Source organism: Anthonomus grandis, chromosome 7 (genome assembly GCF_022605725.1).
Source record: "Anthonomus grandis grandis chromosome 7, icAntGran1.3, whole genome shotgun sequence".
Lineage (NCBI taxonomy): Eukaryota > Metazoa > Arthropoda > Insecta > Coleoptera > Curculionidae > Anthonomus > Anthonomus grandis.
In genome coordinates, this window is record NC_065552.1 from 245684 (window position 1) to 265214 (window position 19531).

A 19531-nucleotide genomic window follows, 5' to 3' on the forward strand; every position below is an offset into this window, starting at 1 on the left:
TGATGAAATGACATTGTTGTCATAGCCTACTATACATACTCCAAAATAACATTTTTGTCATGGCCTACTTTGAGAAGGCTAGGAAATGTGTATCGATGATTCTTCTTAGTAGGCTTAGAAACATAAAAAAAAGAAAATCGAACCTAAGCCTACTTGACTAAAAACACAACTGTCTCAAAACAGTCAGGACATACTGAATAAAAATGGAAAGAGTATCGAAGTAGGCCATGACAAGATGACATTGTTGTAGACTGGATTGGCGATTTAATCTAGTAGGCCTAGAAGCAATGAAAAAAAGGCCATTCAAAATAATTTTCAAAGCCTCTTTGACTAAAAACTCAATTGTTTTAAAATAGTCAAGGCACACTAGATTAAAATGTAAAAATTGTCAAAGGAGTCTTGTCATTGTAGATTAAAATGTACAAAAATGTCATTTTGTCACGGTCTACTTTGATACATTTTTTCACATTTTAATATAGTGTGCCATAACTATTTTTGGCATAGCCTGCTACGATAAAATATGACATTTTTGTCACGGCCTACTTTAAAGAAGCTCGAGTATGTGCATAGAAACAGCCAAAAAAAAATGCGAACCAATACATTTTTCCAAGCCTACTTGACGAAAAGATTTGACCACCATTAATCACAGTTTTTGACAAAAGTTTGACCTTATTTCCTGTAAAGAAAAAACAATTAAGCACATTTACCTTACTTCCCAAATCTGAGTAAGAAAACGCAAATATACACCCGGTATATATTTCTGAGGTTAGACATGTCATACAGGCTATTAAATCCTAGGAGGGAGGTGGGTAGAGGTAGGTATCTAATCAAAATTTCTGGTCTATTTGGTAATCTCGAAATTCCATTTGAACGGTCGGTCGTTGGCGTATAAATTAACTCCCGATTAAATGACGACGAACAACATCAGGTCGGCTGGTTAAAAAGTAAAAGCGACGAGCGCCCAAAGCCCGTGACTGTCAAGGTCTTTTGCTCTCTCTCTCTCTCATACACACACACGCTCCTTTTGTCTCTATTTCACTCATTCTGGACGTTGTGTAACAACACACAACTCGAATTTTTGTTGCGGTCATTTTTAGTCCCAATAAAATTAGATTTCTACGTTATGCGAAGACCTTTGAGGTTAAATTTGTTTTCTATCGCGTAGATGGGGACGAAAAACAATTGAACGTATTGGATTCTTAAAAAATAAATACGACCCGCATAAAACAAATGAAAACGGTTGCGTATATACGTAATTCGCATCATCAATTTCCCCTTCGATTTTCAAATTTGAAACCACCGCACCGGCGGCGGCCTTCACCCAATTTTCTTGTTTATACGAAAACGCGGATCGCGTCACTTTGTTATCACAGTATAAAATTATTATTATTTTAAACTTGTTTATATATATACATACACACACACACAATCTCGAGAGTGCATCGAAGGTTTATGAAAATATTTTCAGCGAGGTTCTACGGAATCACTTGGTAAACGAATACATATTTAATACATTTTGTCATGGCCTACTTTAATCTAGATGAAAATTTGTCGTTTTCTTTCTTTGCACTCAATCTAGAGCGTCCTGACAATATTTTAAGAAATGTCAAGTCGAATGTGAAAATGAATCAAATGTCGTAAAAGTTAGGGCCTTAGGGAATATACCTAATTGAAAGGTTTATTTCAATTTGGTTTCATATGGCACCCACTAAACAAAACAAAAGTTGATGAGACGCTAAAAGAGGAAACGTCATGTAATTAATTATATTTAACCAACATGTAGGGCGAAAAAATTGACCAGAAGAGAGCCATAGACCAGCTAAGAATTCATATTATGTTGATTCCAGCGTCTCGTGACTATATCGATATGATAATGTTTTAAATCAAGTCCTGGGAAAAATTAAAATTTTTTTCATCAGTCAGAGACTAGCTTTTTCTCTTGAGGTAAACACTTGAGATAAACACTTATGGGTAACATTTCAAAACTTTGAAAAAATTAAATAACTTTATCCTAAAAAACCCCAAATACCCAATTTCATTCAAATCAAGCAAATAACAAAAAAGAAAAAAAACAATCCCACCTAAACTAGTATGACGTAATACATTAAATCCCAATTTGATTTTTTTTTTTATCATTAGGACCCACTGTATGGTCATTTTTGTCCAGCAAAATGCCTTGTATGGTCCACTGTGTGGCATGAATATTATAATAATACGATAAATTCTTAAAGTGTCAAAACTTTGCCCAATCATTACCGCTAAAAGAACACGATTTGGTAAAAGATATGCATATATTCGGATTGTCCAGAGTCTCTTGAATATTTCCATACCAATTCCTGAAAGTTTTGAGCTAATTTAAGCATTTTATTAATGAAATTAGGAAGTAAGTCTGGGCCGATTCATCCGCTGACGCCATTTTGTCAAAACCACCGACGCCATTAAAATTGGGCATATATAGACGTCAAAACCGACCATTTTCAGACGATGTTTTAGGGTATAAGAAAAAGTTTTTACCTTATAATTTGTACATGGAAAAATAGTAGAAAGCTTTAGGAACAGATTAACATCAATTCTGGCCCGATTTCAATCGGTTTTAACAGTTAAATTTCGATTACGAAAAGGATCCTTTTTCGGCAAAAATCGCCGTTTTCGTTGCCATGGAGACGCGGCCATGGGTGGCTTTGAACTTGATCAATGTGCAGGGTGATTTTTAGCGCTTGGTACTTTTTTGGAAAAAAAATTACTTTCAGGGTACTTATAGAAATGGTGAAATAATGAAATTTTAGTATGTTGTAGTAAAATGAATGGCGCGTTTGCTCGATTGGTTTTGGTTCATCTAGGACATACAGGGTACGCACAATTAATTTCCAAAGTGAAAAAATATTTTAAAAATTCCTAATTCAAAAACAGTTTTACTTAGAAGTGCGGTTGATATTTTAAAACATTTTCCTTATTACAGGCTACAAACCATCCTTAAGCCATTTGGCTCTAGGTGGGGCCACTAAAAAGTTATTAAAACTAGAAAAAAAAAAGTGTGAAAAGGGGTATTTTTAAATGAACAGTGCTCACCCTGTATAAATGATAGCGTTAAACTTGATATGTCATTTTATTCAAAAAGAATGCAGGTTTAATTAATCCAAATGATTTTTTGTTAAATTTTACACAGAAAAAACAAGAAAAATTGAATTTTTCAAAAACCGCATCAAATTTGCATTGAACACATTTTTTTGACTTTGAAGGCGTCCCACTACTAAACAAAAAAACAAATGAAAATTTGTAAGTAATCAAGTTGTAGCCCTATATTTCTAGATTATAAAAAAGTAAACACAATTTCTCTACCCCAAATACAACCAAAGTTATAAGCAGTTTTGTCCAACGGGTCCGAAATTTGTGCGAAAACTCTTTAACTGGACAGCCTCTTATAAGAGCTTCGCTTTTATAAAAATGCGTGCATGGCATATTAGACCTGACATATAAACGTTGTCATTTTTTTTCACGACCTAATATTATGTAATAATTTATATAAAGGAAAATAGCAACAGTGTTGCCAACTTTTACAGCTCATATTGTAAAAGCCCCCCCAAAACACGGAAGGAAATAATGTTAAAATAAACAAATAAGCCTGTGTGTGTGTATATGCAGTGAGAAAAGAGCCATCTATATGAGGTTTATTTAAAATGGTGAGTCAGCCAGAGAAAACGTAAATATTTTTTTAAAACGCAAGTCGAGTTGACAGCCGGCCGACGAATTCCTAGATACGGACCGTGACCCGCGCAACGCAGTATTTTTAGACGATTTTATTCTATTCGGAAAGTGCACATTATTCCACACGTTGACGATGCCATCCGGTTTATTTATTTATTTATTATTACTATAAGGCAGGTTGTTATCGTCTATCGACAGATAAATATTTACGCCTAATAATTCATTTATAAATAACTAGCACCGGTTCATATTTAGCCGCCAATAAGGAAAATAGTACCTTATATAACACGTAAGATATTATTAATCAAATTAATTATTGCTTTATGAAAAATCATACAATCAAAATGTCATAACCTCGAGATGTCCAATAATGACATCACTACTACGGTAAACAAACTAACTATAACCAGAATCGGTTGAATACGTCATTAGTCTACTTGATATTTGTTGGTTGTCCACTTGAAAGCGGCTAGTAGGCTTCAGTGATGACGTTTAAGTGACAGATGACATTTAGGCATTAGCGCGTTTAGGTTATGTTGTGCTAATTTATAATAAAATTGAGTTTCTAAAAATTCAAAAAAAGTGTAAATTTTGGAAATTAATTAATGTCGTAGGATAGTATAAATAATACAAGGTATTTATTATATTACGTATACCAACTCCTACTACTGATGTCGCTATATTAAAATAGTAAGTTAAAAACTTTCAAACATACCTACTTGACAGTGAAAGAACACTGACAATTCGATCTTTATATATTTTAAGGGTTTGTTCTTTTATGTACGAAAACCCTGAAATAGGTGTACATGTTAGTCATTTTTACTATACCAGGTTCAATGTTGAAGGAAACTTACAGATTCTCAATAGTATTATTAGCCTAAACCCATTTCACTATACCTTAGTGGAAAAATATACATCTTGCCGCTAAAAAACAAAAATGCATCACTTTTATAGCTCATAATTTTATCATAGATAAATCATAGCATTCTACTGGAAAAATTGAACAAGCAATTCAACTTCTCAGAAAGGCTAATTTCGTCATACCTTATTGACCATCTACAGTTTGTCGAGGTGGAAGGTTGCAGATCTAATACCTTTGTTTCAACTTCTGGAGTCCCACAGGGATCCAATCTTGGCCCACTTCTTTTTATCTTTTATATTAATGATCTTATAGAATTGATTTCCTGCCTTAGACTAGCTTATGCTGATGATCTGAAAATATTCTGGTGTATCAATAGTATCTTGGGCTGCTTGTTCTTACAGAGTAATTTGGACCTAATTAGGGGGTCGAACATCAGTAACAGTAACATCTCGAAATGCTGTGTGATCTCCTTTCACCGAGCCAAGGATCCTGTTTTGTTTAATTACAATATAGACAATCAAATTCTCTGTAGAAGTACTTCTATTAAAGATCTAGGGGTTGTATTCGACGATAGGCGCACATTTGTGCCACATATTGAACAGACAGTGACCTCCTCGTTGAAACTTCTGGGTTTTGTCATTCGAAACAGCCGACTCTCTAACAACTCAAAGTCAATAAAACTATTGTACTTTTCCTTTGTTAGATCAAGACTGGAATACGGTTCCTTGGTGTGGTGTCCTTTCTATGACATCGAGAGTGTTCAGAGAAGGGTTTTAAAGTTTCTTATGTTTCGTGAGGATGAAATATATCCTGTTAGGGGACATGATCATGATCTGATGTTAGGTAGATTTAATCTGCAATCTCTGGCCATGAGAACAATTAATTTTGTAACATTCTTATGGAAGTTGGTCAATAATCAAATAAATTCTCCTCCTCTCTTGAACGATATTCTGCCTTAACCAGCTCCGGGCCACCAAGGTTAGTCTTCATCGTAAATACTGCAGCCTGCGTTTTGAAGTTAAAATTTTTAAAATTGAAGTTACCCGGAGATATTAAAAAAACCTATAATTTACGTGTTTTTACGATATAAGGTGGTTGGTTTCAAATTTTCGGCAACAGCAGCATAGATTAAGACAACCCGATTTTCTATAAAATTGTTTCAATTATTTATTTTTATTTTCAACTTTCATGCATGTTAATACATGCAAAATGCTTTCCTACGTCAAGGTTCAACTAGTTTCAGACCAAAAAAAGAGTTTTTTTTATGAATAAACACTATACAATATTTATATATTATAAAATACATTATGCGATAAATTCATGTAAAAAAACAAAGCAAACATATTACAATAGGTTAAAATCGGGATAAAAATTCATAGCAACACATAAGTATTTAATTTAAATCAGATATGGAGGACTGAATCCTTCAATAATTCATCGACGCTATAATATGTTTTACTTATTACCAGGTAAGACAATTTGGATTTAAATTTTTTAATACTTAGACCTAGGTCAGAGGTCTCTTCACAGTTTGTTGTATCACTTAACTGCTAGATAATCTGGCCCATTTTGACATTTTCCAGTCTGTGGTGTGGTACAAAGACTATTGCACTACCACGTGTGCTCAGCCTATAAATGTCTCCATTTGTAAAATATCTACTTTTATTTTGTTGTAAATATAGTAGGTTTTGAAAAATAGGGAAAAATAAGAGGGAAATGTGAGAGCAGTAAAAATAGTAAGAGTGTAGGGCCATATTCTTATTGATATTATGGGTCCTTTAGTAGTTCTCCTGTCGAGAATTAATATTTACGTATGATAATTACATATTGTAGTTGTATAGTTTCATCAGTTACCTGTATTGGTTTTGGAGAGAAGAATGTTGGAGCAGAGTAATTGGCAGGATAAAGTTTCAAAGGGAATATGTACAGGTGGTTTATTTATAACAACTTAATTTTTATGTAATATTCCCAACCGTCCTTCGAATGAAACATTATTTATGGCTTTTTTAGCATAAATTTGTTGATCTGATGATAGTTTCATAAATTCTAATGCCCAACTTTCTGCCAAAACCTCTACTTCATTGTTAAACGTACGAATATGTTCGCAAGCAATCTTCAATTTTTTTTTCGCTTTTATGATTCCTCAAATTAAGGTGATGGGTTTTAACGATACACTGAAAAATTTCAGTAGTGTTACAACAATTATTCAGTAAAATTAAAATATTTTGTAATAAACCAAGTATTTACTAAAATTCCTAAAAAACTTGTGTAAATTTAAATCACTTTGTGAAACTTATAAGCAATATTACATTAGATTTGTAAAATTACCGAAGAAAGTTGCAAAATCACATTCATATTATAAAATCACATAATATTTGTAATTATTTTTACTATTATAATGTAAAATTACAAGTTTTTTTGTAAATTTATACCTTAATTCTTAAATTTACCTTGGCTACGTAAACCGCGGCCAATGAGAGTGCGTGTTTACGCGTCCCCAAGCGATTCCGAAATTTTCAACGTAAATGACGACTCAGTTATTATTTTCGACTTACGACAGGTAATAAAGAATTTTGTGCTAGTCCTTCTGTTTATCTTTACTGTTCTTCGTGCCTATAAGTATCAGGTAAGTTAAATATTTACATTAATACCTGTTAAAAATGATTACTTGTCAAATTACCTGACTGGTCAGGTTGCCAATTTCCATATAATCTGTGCGTGGTCCTTTATGAAAATGTCTTATTACCTATTGGTATGCATTTAGTATAGATTTTCAGCAAGTAAAGGTTATATAAACTTGTAATAGAAAACTTGTAAACTAATAATGTTAATGATTTATATTTATATTTACCAATATTCATTTTATATATATGTTTCTTAAACGGCATTAAAAAGCTATTTTTAATGCCATTTGGAGCAAAATAACTATAATTTTAATAACAAAAAATAAACTAAATAATATAAATAAACTTTTGTCATAAGGTTAAATATTATATGTACTTATTTTATTCCAAGACATTACCGATGAATCTTCTTTTGAGCTTGGTATGGAACCATGCATTGTATTATGTGGTGGTAAGTAAAAATTTTTTTTTTTGAAAAAAGATTATAAGTATTTTTTTTATTTGTAGGCTCTAACAATACTATAAAAATATACCTAGAACAAGAACCTGTTACGGAAAAATGTGACTCATTTGGAGGAGCATTGCATTACTTAATTGCTCTTTATTTTGTCTTTAATTTGGAATATCCCAAAGAAGCATCCTGCATTTTGGAGTTCCTTGAAAGATATATTTTAAAAATACACCCTGAAGCAGGAACCAAATCGAAAAAACAAAATCTTTCGAAAAGAAAAGTTATTTCATATTTAGCGAAGTTAGAATAATAAATTATTATTTTATTAAATAATTATTTATAAATTATTATATTATTTCTTTTTTTGAGTCTATAAATGTTAAATGAATTTTTTTTTGTGAGATTTAGCTTGTAAGTAGGTACCTATATTAACATATTTGATATTATATGGGGCCCCAAAATGTATATAGACTATGTCAAAGTTCTTGGCTACTTCAAGAGTTTTAAGAGTTTATGTTTTTGTTTGTATTGAGTTTATTGAATTTCCATTGAGTTTTGAAAAAATAAATCCTTTGTATTTTTTTAAATTGCCATTTTAGTCTTTTGCTGAAAACTGTAGCTAATAAAAAAATACAATTATTCCAATGTAATTTTACCAGAGCATTTTTTACATTTACAACGTGGTATTACAAAAAAAAATTATTTCACAAATAAAAATTACTAAAAATTTGAAATATTAAATTGTAATTTCACAAAAATATGTATTTCTTAATCACAAAGATTAACTAAATTCACAATTAAAAGGGAAATCTAAATTACAAATATTTTGTGAATCATTATTGATTACAAATATTTTGCGATTTTACAACAAATATAATGGTCACACTAAAAGCAGTAGATTTATTGTAAATTCACAAAATATTTTTTTCAGTGTACCCATTTTTTACTTTACGATTTTCGATTTTTAGCTCTTCGTTATCAGGAGTAACCGGATATATCACTTTCCGAAAACGCGTCTTACCGAAATCATATCTTTGACTGTATCTGTTTCGGGTAGTGTAGGCAATTGTTGTAGGCCTACTTTGAGGTGTATTGCTTCCTTGACTACTTTAGTCTTGAGGAGAATCGTGCGATAAATAAAAAAGAAAGTTGTAACATGCCGACATCTAAAAGTACAACAAACGATATTCTGTTTCATGTACCACGATTTGCTTCTAGAGCAAATATCACTTTTGCTTTAGATCGCGCCAGAACTAACATTAGGTTTCAGGATCCCGTATATCAAATGTGCAGAATTTTTAATTCAGTATCATCAACCTGTGATATTGCAACCTCATATTTGTATGCTCTAGTTTTGTCTCTGACAAACCAACAGTTACCATAATTCCTTTTCTCTTCCTTTTTTCCCTGTCCCATGAATCCCTTTCTTTGTTCATTCTAATGTTAATTTACATCTTCTTTAATTTTGATATATACAATATGATGTTACTATAGTAATTTAAGTTTTCCTTATTTTTCTTTCGTTTTGTTATTTAATTTATAGTAATTTAATACTTGTTTACACTTTTAAAACATTAATTGTAGATTTTCCTGTAACTGGGCTTTGCCTATTGGAAATAAACTGCTAAATAAATAATTTAAAAAAATTTTCAACATAATATGTAATATAAAACTTTCTTATTTGGCCTAATATTACACAAACATATAAGCAGTAGTATTCCACTTGATATACATTGCTAATTTATTTCAAATCCTCTATACACAAATTGATCCAGTATAATTTTCCTCCCGAAATCAAAATCCTACTCATAATTTGTTTCGGAAATAAAAAGGCACTCGTTTTAACGTTTGTTCCACATGACTTTTATCAAAGGCAATCTGTTCCTCCTCCGTCAAACTAATTGGGGGAAACTTTTGCAATATTACAATTCTAATTAACTTTTAGGGGGGTATCTTTTAAACTTCACAAAGACCCTATCATACTTTACCCTGTAATGGAAGGGCATTTAATAATATGCTTTGGCCTTGGTTTCGACACACTGATTTTAATATATTATTATATTGAAGTTAGGTTTAGGTTCTGAATTTAATTTATTTATTAAGAGAAAATGTCAGCCTTAATTACTTTTCGTACTTCAACCTTCAAGTTAAAACCTAAATGAGAGAGAAAGAGATATTTATTATAGCCCTGGTAACTTTCGGCTCTTTTGGTGTCTTTCAGTTTTTTAATGGATATATGAATAAAGAAATGAATACACATCTAAAAAATATGTATGTACAATGTCTGTATAATGATATGAACAGTAAAAAGACAAACATTTTCTTTTTTACTTTATTTTCAAATTTGTGAGTATATTTTAGTTTCTTTTAAACAAGAGATTATTAATTAATTCATTGTAATGATCATCTTTGATCCTATATGTATATAGTTTATTGTTCTTATCTTGAAGGTCCCAGTCAAACTGTGTTATCTGAATGGGTTTCTCCCACCTTTAAGACTGTGGATTAATCTCTTAGAATATTGATTTAATTTTCCTGAAAATAGTTTATTTTAGGAAAATAATACCAATTACCTGGAATGAAAAAAAAAGTTATTTATTCCAGGCAGTTGAACCAGATTGTAATTTCATGCACTAAATGATAGTTTTATCAGTTCTAGGTAGTTGACTGGTTTGACCGTGTCAGTTAATTAAAATATGGCTGGGACAAAAGATCAGTTACCTAAAACAATAAATTTACGTTGACTGTACTGCCTGGAATTTAAAAAACAATATTTCAGGCAGTTCCAATTTTTTTTTGTATAATTTCAGACAATTTTACTGGTTTAATCAGTTGAATTAAAGCTGAAAAATGGGATCAAATGTAGAGAATAATAAATTGTCTTTATTTCAATTGCTTCAATATTTTTGAAATTAATTGATGATTAAACCACCTCAAAAATAATACCATAGTTATTTATTCCAAACAGTTGAACCAGTTGTAATTTTAGACAGTAAATAAATAATAAATAAATAATCTCTTTATTTTAGGAAAATATACAACATAATACTTGCCTAAGACTAGACACACAATTACTTTTAAAAAGTTGTGCGTGTGTCTATATACTCATCAATTAATAAATATACATATAAGCAGAAAATGCTTTTTATTTGTCGTTAGTCGGAACAATAGAAAATGAGAAAAGAACAAGCAATTCTACGTACATACCTATTGTGATAAAATATTATAAATAATCTATATTACTGTCAGAAGTATATCTTTTTGAAGGTTTAGTAGCCATGAATTAACTTTCCGTTTAATTTTAGAGAATGGTTTACTTCTTAGTTCCTGAGGCAATTGATTGTATATTTTGGGAGCTAAGAAGACTATACTTTTCTGAACTGCGGTATAATGCACTGGAGTTGATAAGATCATTGATTTACTTTGTGCAAATCTAGTTGCAATTGAGTGGGTTGATGTATTAATGTTAATTTTCTGGTTACTAAGGAGTCTAATTATTGATTTTAAATATAATTTAGTAATGGTAAGTAATTTAGATTCCTGGAATAGTAACTCGGTATGATGCATTATATTTTTTAAAAGAGATATCTTTATAATTTTTTTTTGGGTAATTTCAAGAGGATTCAAGAAAGTTTTACTGGCGGCTCCCCAGATACAAATTCCATAGTTAATAATTGATTCTACTAAACCTTTGTAAATATTTAGTATTGTTTTACGTGACAAACATTGTCTTAATATATAGAATTTATACATAAGTTTTCTAAGTTTACCACAGATATATTGCACATGTATCTCCCATTTTAGATGCCTATCAAAGTAGACACCCAAATATTTAATTTTGTCCACTGCACTAATCCGCACACAATTACAAGTTTTCATATTCCTACAATCATTGTCGTGAATTTTAATGAGTAAGTGACAAGAGTTTTATCATTTTCAGGCAGTTGAATAGTTTTACTACTGTACTAGTAAAACTGAAATATTAGAATATTAGGGGCATTGAATTATATAAATAGTCTAAAAATTAACAATTAAAACATTTTTTAACCAAGATCTTTAGCTCAGTAACACCAGTACATTATGACTTATTCGACTTATATGAAATTCCTAAATAGTTGCCATAGCTGAAAATTTAAATAAATTTAAAGAAGTACCAAAGAGATCTTAGAGGTGAATATTATAGTGTATTTATTGTTGACACATTATTAAAGTTTACATTTAATTATACCTTAACCCTCCGGCAAGTATATTTTGTGTTATATTTTATATATTTATTTGATCAGTAGAAAGTTATTTAAATACAATTTTAGTCGAAAATTCATAGGAGATTATTGAACAGTTCCCCAGCAACAACATTACGGTTTTTGGGGTATCATGCTTTAGGGAACCACGATTTGAATCTAAGTATGCTTTAAAAATTTGTTAAAAATCAATAATTGTATCCTAAATAAACCCCGAATACCCAAATTCAGTCAAATCGGACCAATAGGAAAAAAAAATTTAATACTCACGTGATCTTAAAACTTCATATTTCAAATATTTGCAAAAAAATTATTATTATACCCTAAGTCAACCCCAAATTCCAAATTTCATTAAAATGGGGCAAATAATAAAAAAGTAAAAAAAAAATAATCCCACATAATAAATACAATAAATCTAAATTAGTTTTTTTATAATCATTAGGACCCACTGTATTGTAATTTTTGTCTAGCAAAATGCCTTGAATGGTCCACTGTGTGGCATGAATATTATAATAATACGATAAATTCTTAAGACTTTGCCCAATCATTACCGCTAAAATAACACGATTTGGTAAAAAATATGTATATATTCGGATTGTCCAGACTCTCTTGAATATTGCCATACCAATTGCTGAACGTTTTGAGCTAATTTAAGCATTTTATTAATGAAATTAGGAAGTAAGTCCGGGCAGATTCATCCACTGATGCCATTTTGGCAAAACCACCGTCAAAGACGCCATTAAAATTGGGCATAGACGTCAAAATCGACCATTTTCAGACGATGTTTTAGGGTATAAAAAAAGGCGTTTTACCTTACGATTTCTACATGGAAAAATAGTAGAAAGCTTCAGCAACAGATTAAAATCAATTCTGGCTCGATTCTAATCGGTTTTAGTAGTTAAAATTCGATTATAAAAAGGGGCTTTTTTCAGAGAAAATCCCCGTTTTCGTTGCCATGGAGACGCGGCCATAGGTTGCTTTGAAAATATCCAATGTGCCGGGTGATTTTTAGCGATTTTTCGCCATTGGTACTAAATTGCAAAAAAACTATTTTTATATAGGGTAACTACTTTTATTGTGGTACTTGTAATAATGGTGAAGAGTTGAAATTTTAGTATATTTTACTAAAATGAATGACGCATTTGCTTCAGCAGTTATGATTCATATATGACATACAGGGGGCGCACAATTAATTTCCAAAGCCAAAAACTGTTCAAAAATTCATAACTCTAAAACGATTTTATTTAGATGTACGGTTTGTATAGGAAAATATTCTCCTTATTATGGGCTAGAAACTGCTCATAAGCCATTTTTTTAGTAGTACCACTAAAAAAATGACTTGTATCGAATTTAGAAAAAATATTGGTTGACTTTAAAGGCGTCCTTATTTTATACAAAAAAATAAATGAAAATTTGTAAATAATCAGGCTGTAGCCATATGTTCCTTGATTATAAAAAGGTAAACTTTGTTTCTCTATCCCAAATACGACCAAAGTAATAAGCACTTTTGTCCAATGGGGCCCAATTTTGTGCGAAAACTCTCCTGCAGAGCTACTTCATTAGAGCTTCGAATCTAATAATAATTTGCAAAGTCATACTGATGTCAAAGTTTGTATAATTTTTATTTAATAATGTCTGCACGGATTTATACACACTCCATCAACAGCGATTGCCTGCTGTTTTACCAAATCTACCCTAAAAGCAAAACCGACTAAAGCTACACAAGTAACATCACCAGGAGTGGCCCCCATTAACTCCCTGGGAGGGTGTACAATAAGCCCTTGGACACAATATTCGTGGGCCTTAATGATAATAAACGTACGGGGAAAAACGAGGCCTGACATAAAAGGTTTTAATACAAAAAACATGTTTTTCAATTGAAATTTTAGTAAACAGCGAAAAAGAAAAAAAAAACATTTTTAAATCCCCCAGATTGAGCGTGGAAGGCGGGCAGGGCATTAAAGGATCGCGGTTACGTGACAAAATTGGAATATCGAAAACGCGCGTTTATCACGCAGATTCGAGGTTCGCCCCATCCCTCCTCCTCCACCCTTGTGAGGATTTTTTAAAAATTACAATCACTTTCTCTCGTGTGGGCATTAAGTAAAAGCAAATAGAAGAAATTACAATGGTTTGTCAAAGTGTTCCAGGATGAATATATGAATGGTTGCTTAAACCACCCTTTCACACAACAAGTTCAGTTTGGTTTCTTTTTATACATTAACTTAGTTAATGGAAAACATTATCAAACACTTCATATATCATACCCTCGACTAGTTCATCAAAGAAATTCGGTGGAAATACACCCTCCAACAGTTTTTACTCCAGAAGAGGTTTTACTCAAGAGATTCTTAAAAACCTGACTTTTAAAGTTATTGAGACACTGACACATTTAACTAATTGTTCCTTTTCTGAAGGGGTTTTTATTGATAAATTAAAATCTTCTGGGGTCATTCAAATACATAAAGGTAGAAGTAATAAAAGTGTGGCAAGCTTCAGTTCTATATCTTTGTTATCAGTTCTTTGAAAAATTATGGAGTCTTTGGCTAAAGTCCATTTTATTGACTTTTTAACAAAAAAATTGTTAAGTTCTTCTCAGTTTGGCTTTCAAAGCAACTTTAGCACAAAAGATGCAGTGTATGAGTCGCTAGAATAGGTATAGGTATACAAAGGTAAGTGATAATTTTTTTACTGTATACAGGGTGAATCGTTAGGTCGTTTTATGAAAAAAAGTTCCTATGAACGTATGTCGGGAGTTGCCTTGTTTCGGAGATACAGGCGAAGAAGGTTCAAAAAAATTACGGTAATATAAAAATATACTATAACTATCCTTAAACCGATTTGGTTGAAATTTGGTGCAGTTATTTGAAGTTATAAGATGCTTATTTAGCTGTAACTAGATTAAAATTATTAGGTCCAGTGGCATGTCAGTGGGCACCACATGCTTAATGTTGAGAAAAAAACAAGGCCAATAATTAATTATTTTGCAGCTTTTTATTTATTTTTGTATTTAAGCAACTAAAAATACAACTTTTTCGTATCTTATCTTATTATCTTCATATCTGGCTTTGCTTTAAAAAAAAAATTTAAAGTATCTTTAACTCATTCTAAAAATTATCCATGGACGACAACATGAAATAAAAACCAATTAATTCGAAAAACAATTTCGACCTTAAAGTACATGAGCAAAATATCCACCCTCCAATGCGCGACTTTTTGGTCTCTTGTGTCTTGTTTACTATGATAATAAACATTCAACTTCTACGATTTTTATTATCAGATTTGAAATACAACAAAATAACAAATACATTGCTTCTTATAACAAATAATTGGCAAGTCCATTCAAGTACCTCCTTTGTACCTACCTGCTTTGGAGACCAGCTGACAGTGATAGAATTGCTATAAGTAAAATTCAGCTGTCAATTAGCAGTGATTCATTACTCCATCATGAATTATTTTACTAACCATGAAATGACCGACATGCACTTTATTTGTGGATTAGCAAATGGAAAAGCAGAAGAAGCACGAAGAATTTACCAGGACAGATATCCTAACAGAGTAATTCCATGTGCAAAAACATTTAGAAAACTACATGCAAGATTATGTAAAACTGGAAGTTTTAATAAAAATATGGGTGGTGGAAGACCAGAAACTATAACAACGCCTGAACTGGAAGAAGCTATACTTGATGCGATAGAAGAAGATCCTTCCAATAGTATCAGGAAGATTGCACTGCAGCTTGAAGTCAGTTCAAAAATCGTTTGGAAAGTTCTAAAAAGAAACCTCCTGCATCCATATCACATACAGCGTGTACAAGCTCTACTGCCTCAAGATTTTCATCCAAGATTAATGTTTTGCAGGTGGTTGATTCATACGATGGCACAATAATAATTTCTTCCCAAAATTTTATTTACGGACGAGGCAAAATTTTCAAGAGATGCTATTATTAACTTCCACGATCACTTTTGGGCCAACGAAAATCCCCATGTTATTAGAGAAACTCATTTTCAGCAACAATTTTCGCTGAACGTTTGGATAGGAATTATTGGTGACTACCTGATTGGCCCATTTTTTTTTACCAGCAAGATTAACAGGTGAATCCTACACGGATTTCTTGCAACACCATTTACCCACTTTATTAGAAGAAGTACCCCTACAAGTAATCTTTCTTTCTTTCTTTCTTTCATATGGTTTATGCACGATGGAGCTCCAACTCATTTCAGTTGCTCATTTCATTGCTCGTTTCAGAGCAAGAACATTTCAGTGTTCTTGCATCTCAACATCATCTACCCTAATTGCTGGATTGAACGTGCAGGACCTCAAAATTGGCCGTCCCGCAGTCCTGATATGAATCCCCTGGATTACTATTTATGGGGCCATCTGAAGGCTCTTGTTTATAAAACTCCTGTTCTAGATATGAATGACTTGAGGAATCGGATAATTGTCAATTGCAATATCATAAGGGATACTCCAGGTATTTTTGAGCGTGTCAGACACTCCATGACAAATCGTTTGCAGTCGTGTATTTTATCAGAAGGTGGGCATTTTGCTCATTTACGTTAAGGTGAAATTGTTTACACTCCATTGGACCTAATAATTTCAATCTAGTTACAGCTAAATAAGCGTCTTACAACTTCAAATAACTGCACCAAATTTCAACCAAATCGATTTAAGGATAGTTATAGTATTTTTAAATACCGTTATTTTTTTGAACCTTCATCGCCCTGTATCTCAAAAACAAAGTAACTCCCGACATACGTTCATAAAAACTTTTTTTCATAAATAGATCTACCAATACAAATCTTTTAATGTACATAAATTTTATTTTAAGCAATATGGAGCAAGGGTGTCAAGTCGACTCTATTTATACTGACTTTTCCAAGGCCTTTGATAGAGTGGACCATAATTTCTTGGTTATAAAGCTAAGGGCCTTGGGAATTAGCAGATTTGTTAAATAGTTTTCTAACTGGTAGAATGCAGAGAGTCAAATATGGTAGTTGGTGTCTAGACCTATAGTTGTTTCATCAGGGGTACCTCAAGGGTCACACGTTATGGCTTGCCTTTTTGGGGTTTAAGCAACAAGGGATTATTAAACATAATTTTTGTGATTCAAAAAAAGGCAGTTAGATACCTATGTTCCGCTGGGTTAAGAGATTCTTGTAAACCTCTCTTTATATCTCAAAAAATCCTAACTCTTTTTTCTCTTTTTATCTTAGAAACAGCTACTCTTATTCATAAATGTCCTAAACCTCCCTCTAACACTGGTCATATGACTCGCCAGGTTAACGATTTTCCCTTACCAATCCCTACATCCTCCCTCACCAAGAACTCACTTATATACCTTAGCAAAAAGATTTACAACCATGTTCCTCTATGTATCAGACAAATTTTAGAAGTTAAGAGATTCAAAAAGGAATTAAAATCACTTTTATTATCCAGGGCATATTATAGCCTTGACGATTTTTTTAATGATACCTTTTAACCTGTGCTCTGACATCATTTTAGTGTTTTAGTTTTGTTTCCTGTTAAATAATGTAATTTACTTCTTCTAAATTCTGTTTTATTGACAGCTTTACTTATTTTTTAATGAAATTTATCAAAAAGATGCTTTTTTTTCTCAATCTGTTTTGTTATGATTAATTTTGGTAATGTGTGTAAATTTTATGGTAAAGTGTTTTAGAAGTTATGTTTGTTTGAAATTTAAAGTGAATTTGGAATTTTTTAGTTTTTAGGATGCTTGTACACAAGATTTTGTTGTCTTACGTAATATAGCACATTTTCTTTCTCTTTCTTTCACTGCAGTCCCCTTCTGTTCAATTTGTTCCTATTAGATTTACATAGATTTACCTCAAAATATAAAAAATAGCTCGGTACTAATGTTTGCAGATGATGTAAAGATATTTCGGCCTATTAGAACAATGACTGATGTTAAGCTTCTTCAGGAAGACATTGATAATTTTTATGGCTGGTGTCAAGCAAATCATATGGACCTTAACGTAAAAAAATGCTATCAAATATCATTTTCAAGAGTAAAAAGTCCTATTTCTTACAATTATTCTATCAACCATACTAACTTAAAGGTTACCGATGACATGAAGGATCTTGGTGTTGTATTGGACAGCAAATTATCATTTGATATTCATATATCGGGCTTATAGAATGTTAGGTTTCATCATACAGTCTAGTAAGGACTTTTCAATTTTTACGATAAAGAAACTATATTGCTCTCTAGTTAGAAGTGTTCTGGAGTATTGCTCACCTATCTGGAACCTTTGTTATGAAACACACGTAACTGCAATTGAGCGAGTGCAGAATAAGTTTCTTCGTTATATTGGTTACAGGTGTGGTTATATCAGAGATGATTATTCTTATAGTGAATTAAGATCGCTACTTAATATTGATACTTTGAAAGGAAGGAGACTAAATCTTGAAATTTGTTTACCTCACAAGATTATTAATGGTGTAATTGATTGTCCAGATCTTTTAAATCTAGTATGTCTGAATGTACCTATAAGAAGGAATCGGCATACTAATGTTTTTTATGTTCCTTACCATTCTACAAATTATGGCAAAAATAACCCTATTACAAGAATGTTAAATAATGCAAACTCTATGCAACAATCTGTAAATTTTTTTGGAACTTCAGAGGCAAGATTTAGAGGATCTTTAAGGCATATATTGTGATATATACTTTCATTTTTTTTTGTATAGCAATATGTATCTATACTGTATTTAGTAATTAGTTCTATTTATTGTAAAATGTCAAGTCAGTAAATAAATAAATAAAACGACCTAACGATTCCCCTTTATAGTTTCATACCGTAGTTAGGAAACACCCTGTATAGCTGTGTTTTGTAAGCCTTGCTAAGGCTCTCGATTCCATAAATCATCAAATTATTCTTGATAAATTGAAATGTTTGTTGCTAAATTAACTAAAATTAAAATAACTAAAAAATTGATTTTTCATTATACTTTTCATAATTGCATTGTTAGACATCAAGATTGCCTTACCTATGCCATTCAAGACTGCCATATTTTCAAAAGATATTCACTTCACATACTTCACTTATATTGCTGTAATGGCCTATAAGTCTTTAAGCATAGATTGTACAAATTGTAGTACCTATTACTGTAGTTTTTATAGTTGTCTTTAAGAGTGGTTCAGTTTAAAAAAAAAAATAAATAAAACAAAATTTTATATGAAATGTATTTTATTTAAAAGAATTTGCTTTTTTTTAATGAAATTTTCAAGTCTATTTCTACAGAACAAAACTTAAATCAATAATTAAAGTTTCAATTTTTCCAAATCAAAATTTTAGGTTATCGGTTATCCAAAGGGGTAGAACCTGCTACTGACCAGTGGTACTTTTGGGTGTTTTACCACAATAATTTTAGGCGGTTCTGCCAACCCAACAACAATGCCTTGACTATTTTCATCAATTTTTTTAATGCGCTACTGAGTGATACAAGATAGTTAAACTGCAACTCTTATTTTACATTTCAGGCTCCATAACAGGGGTAAAATCCATGATTTAATTTAATAACCAACTAACATAATATATAGTTCAGCAGCATTCTGTACAGCGAAATCTTCTAACAAAAATAATTATTTTAATTATCCTAGTTTTGGTATGTCTCTATTGATGGT

General features: G+C 31.5%; 1 protein-coding gene across 1 annotated transcript in view; it reads right to left on the reverse strand.

The window, feature by feature from the left end:
* LOC126738915 (nuclear receptor coactivator 3) overlaps positions 1–19531 on the reverse strand; it is a 139879-nt gene that overhangs the window by 119703 nt on the left and 645 nt on the right. The window lies entirely within an intron of this gene.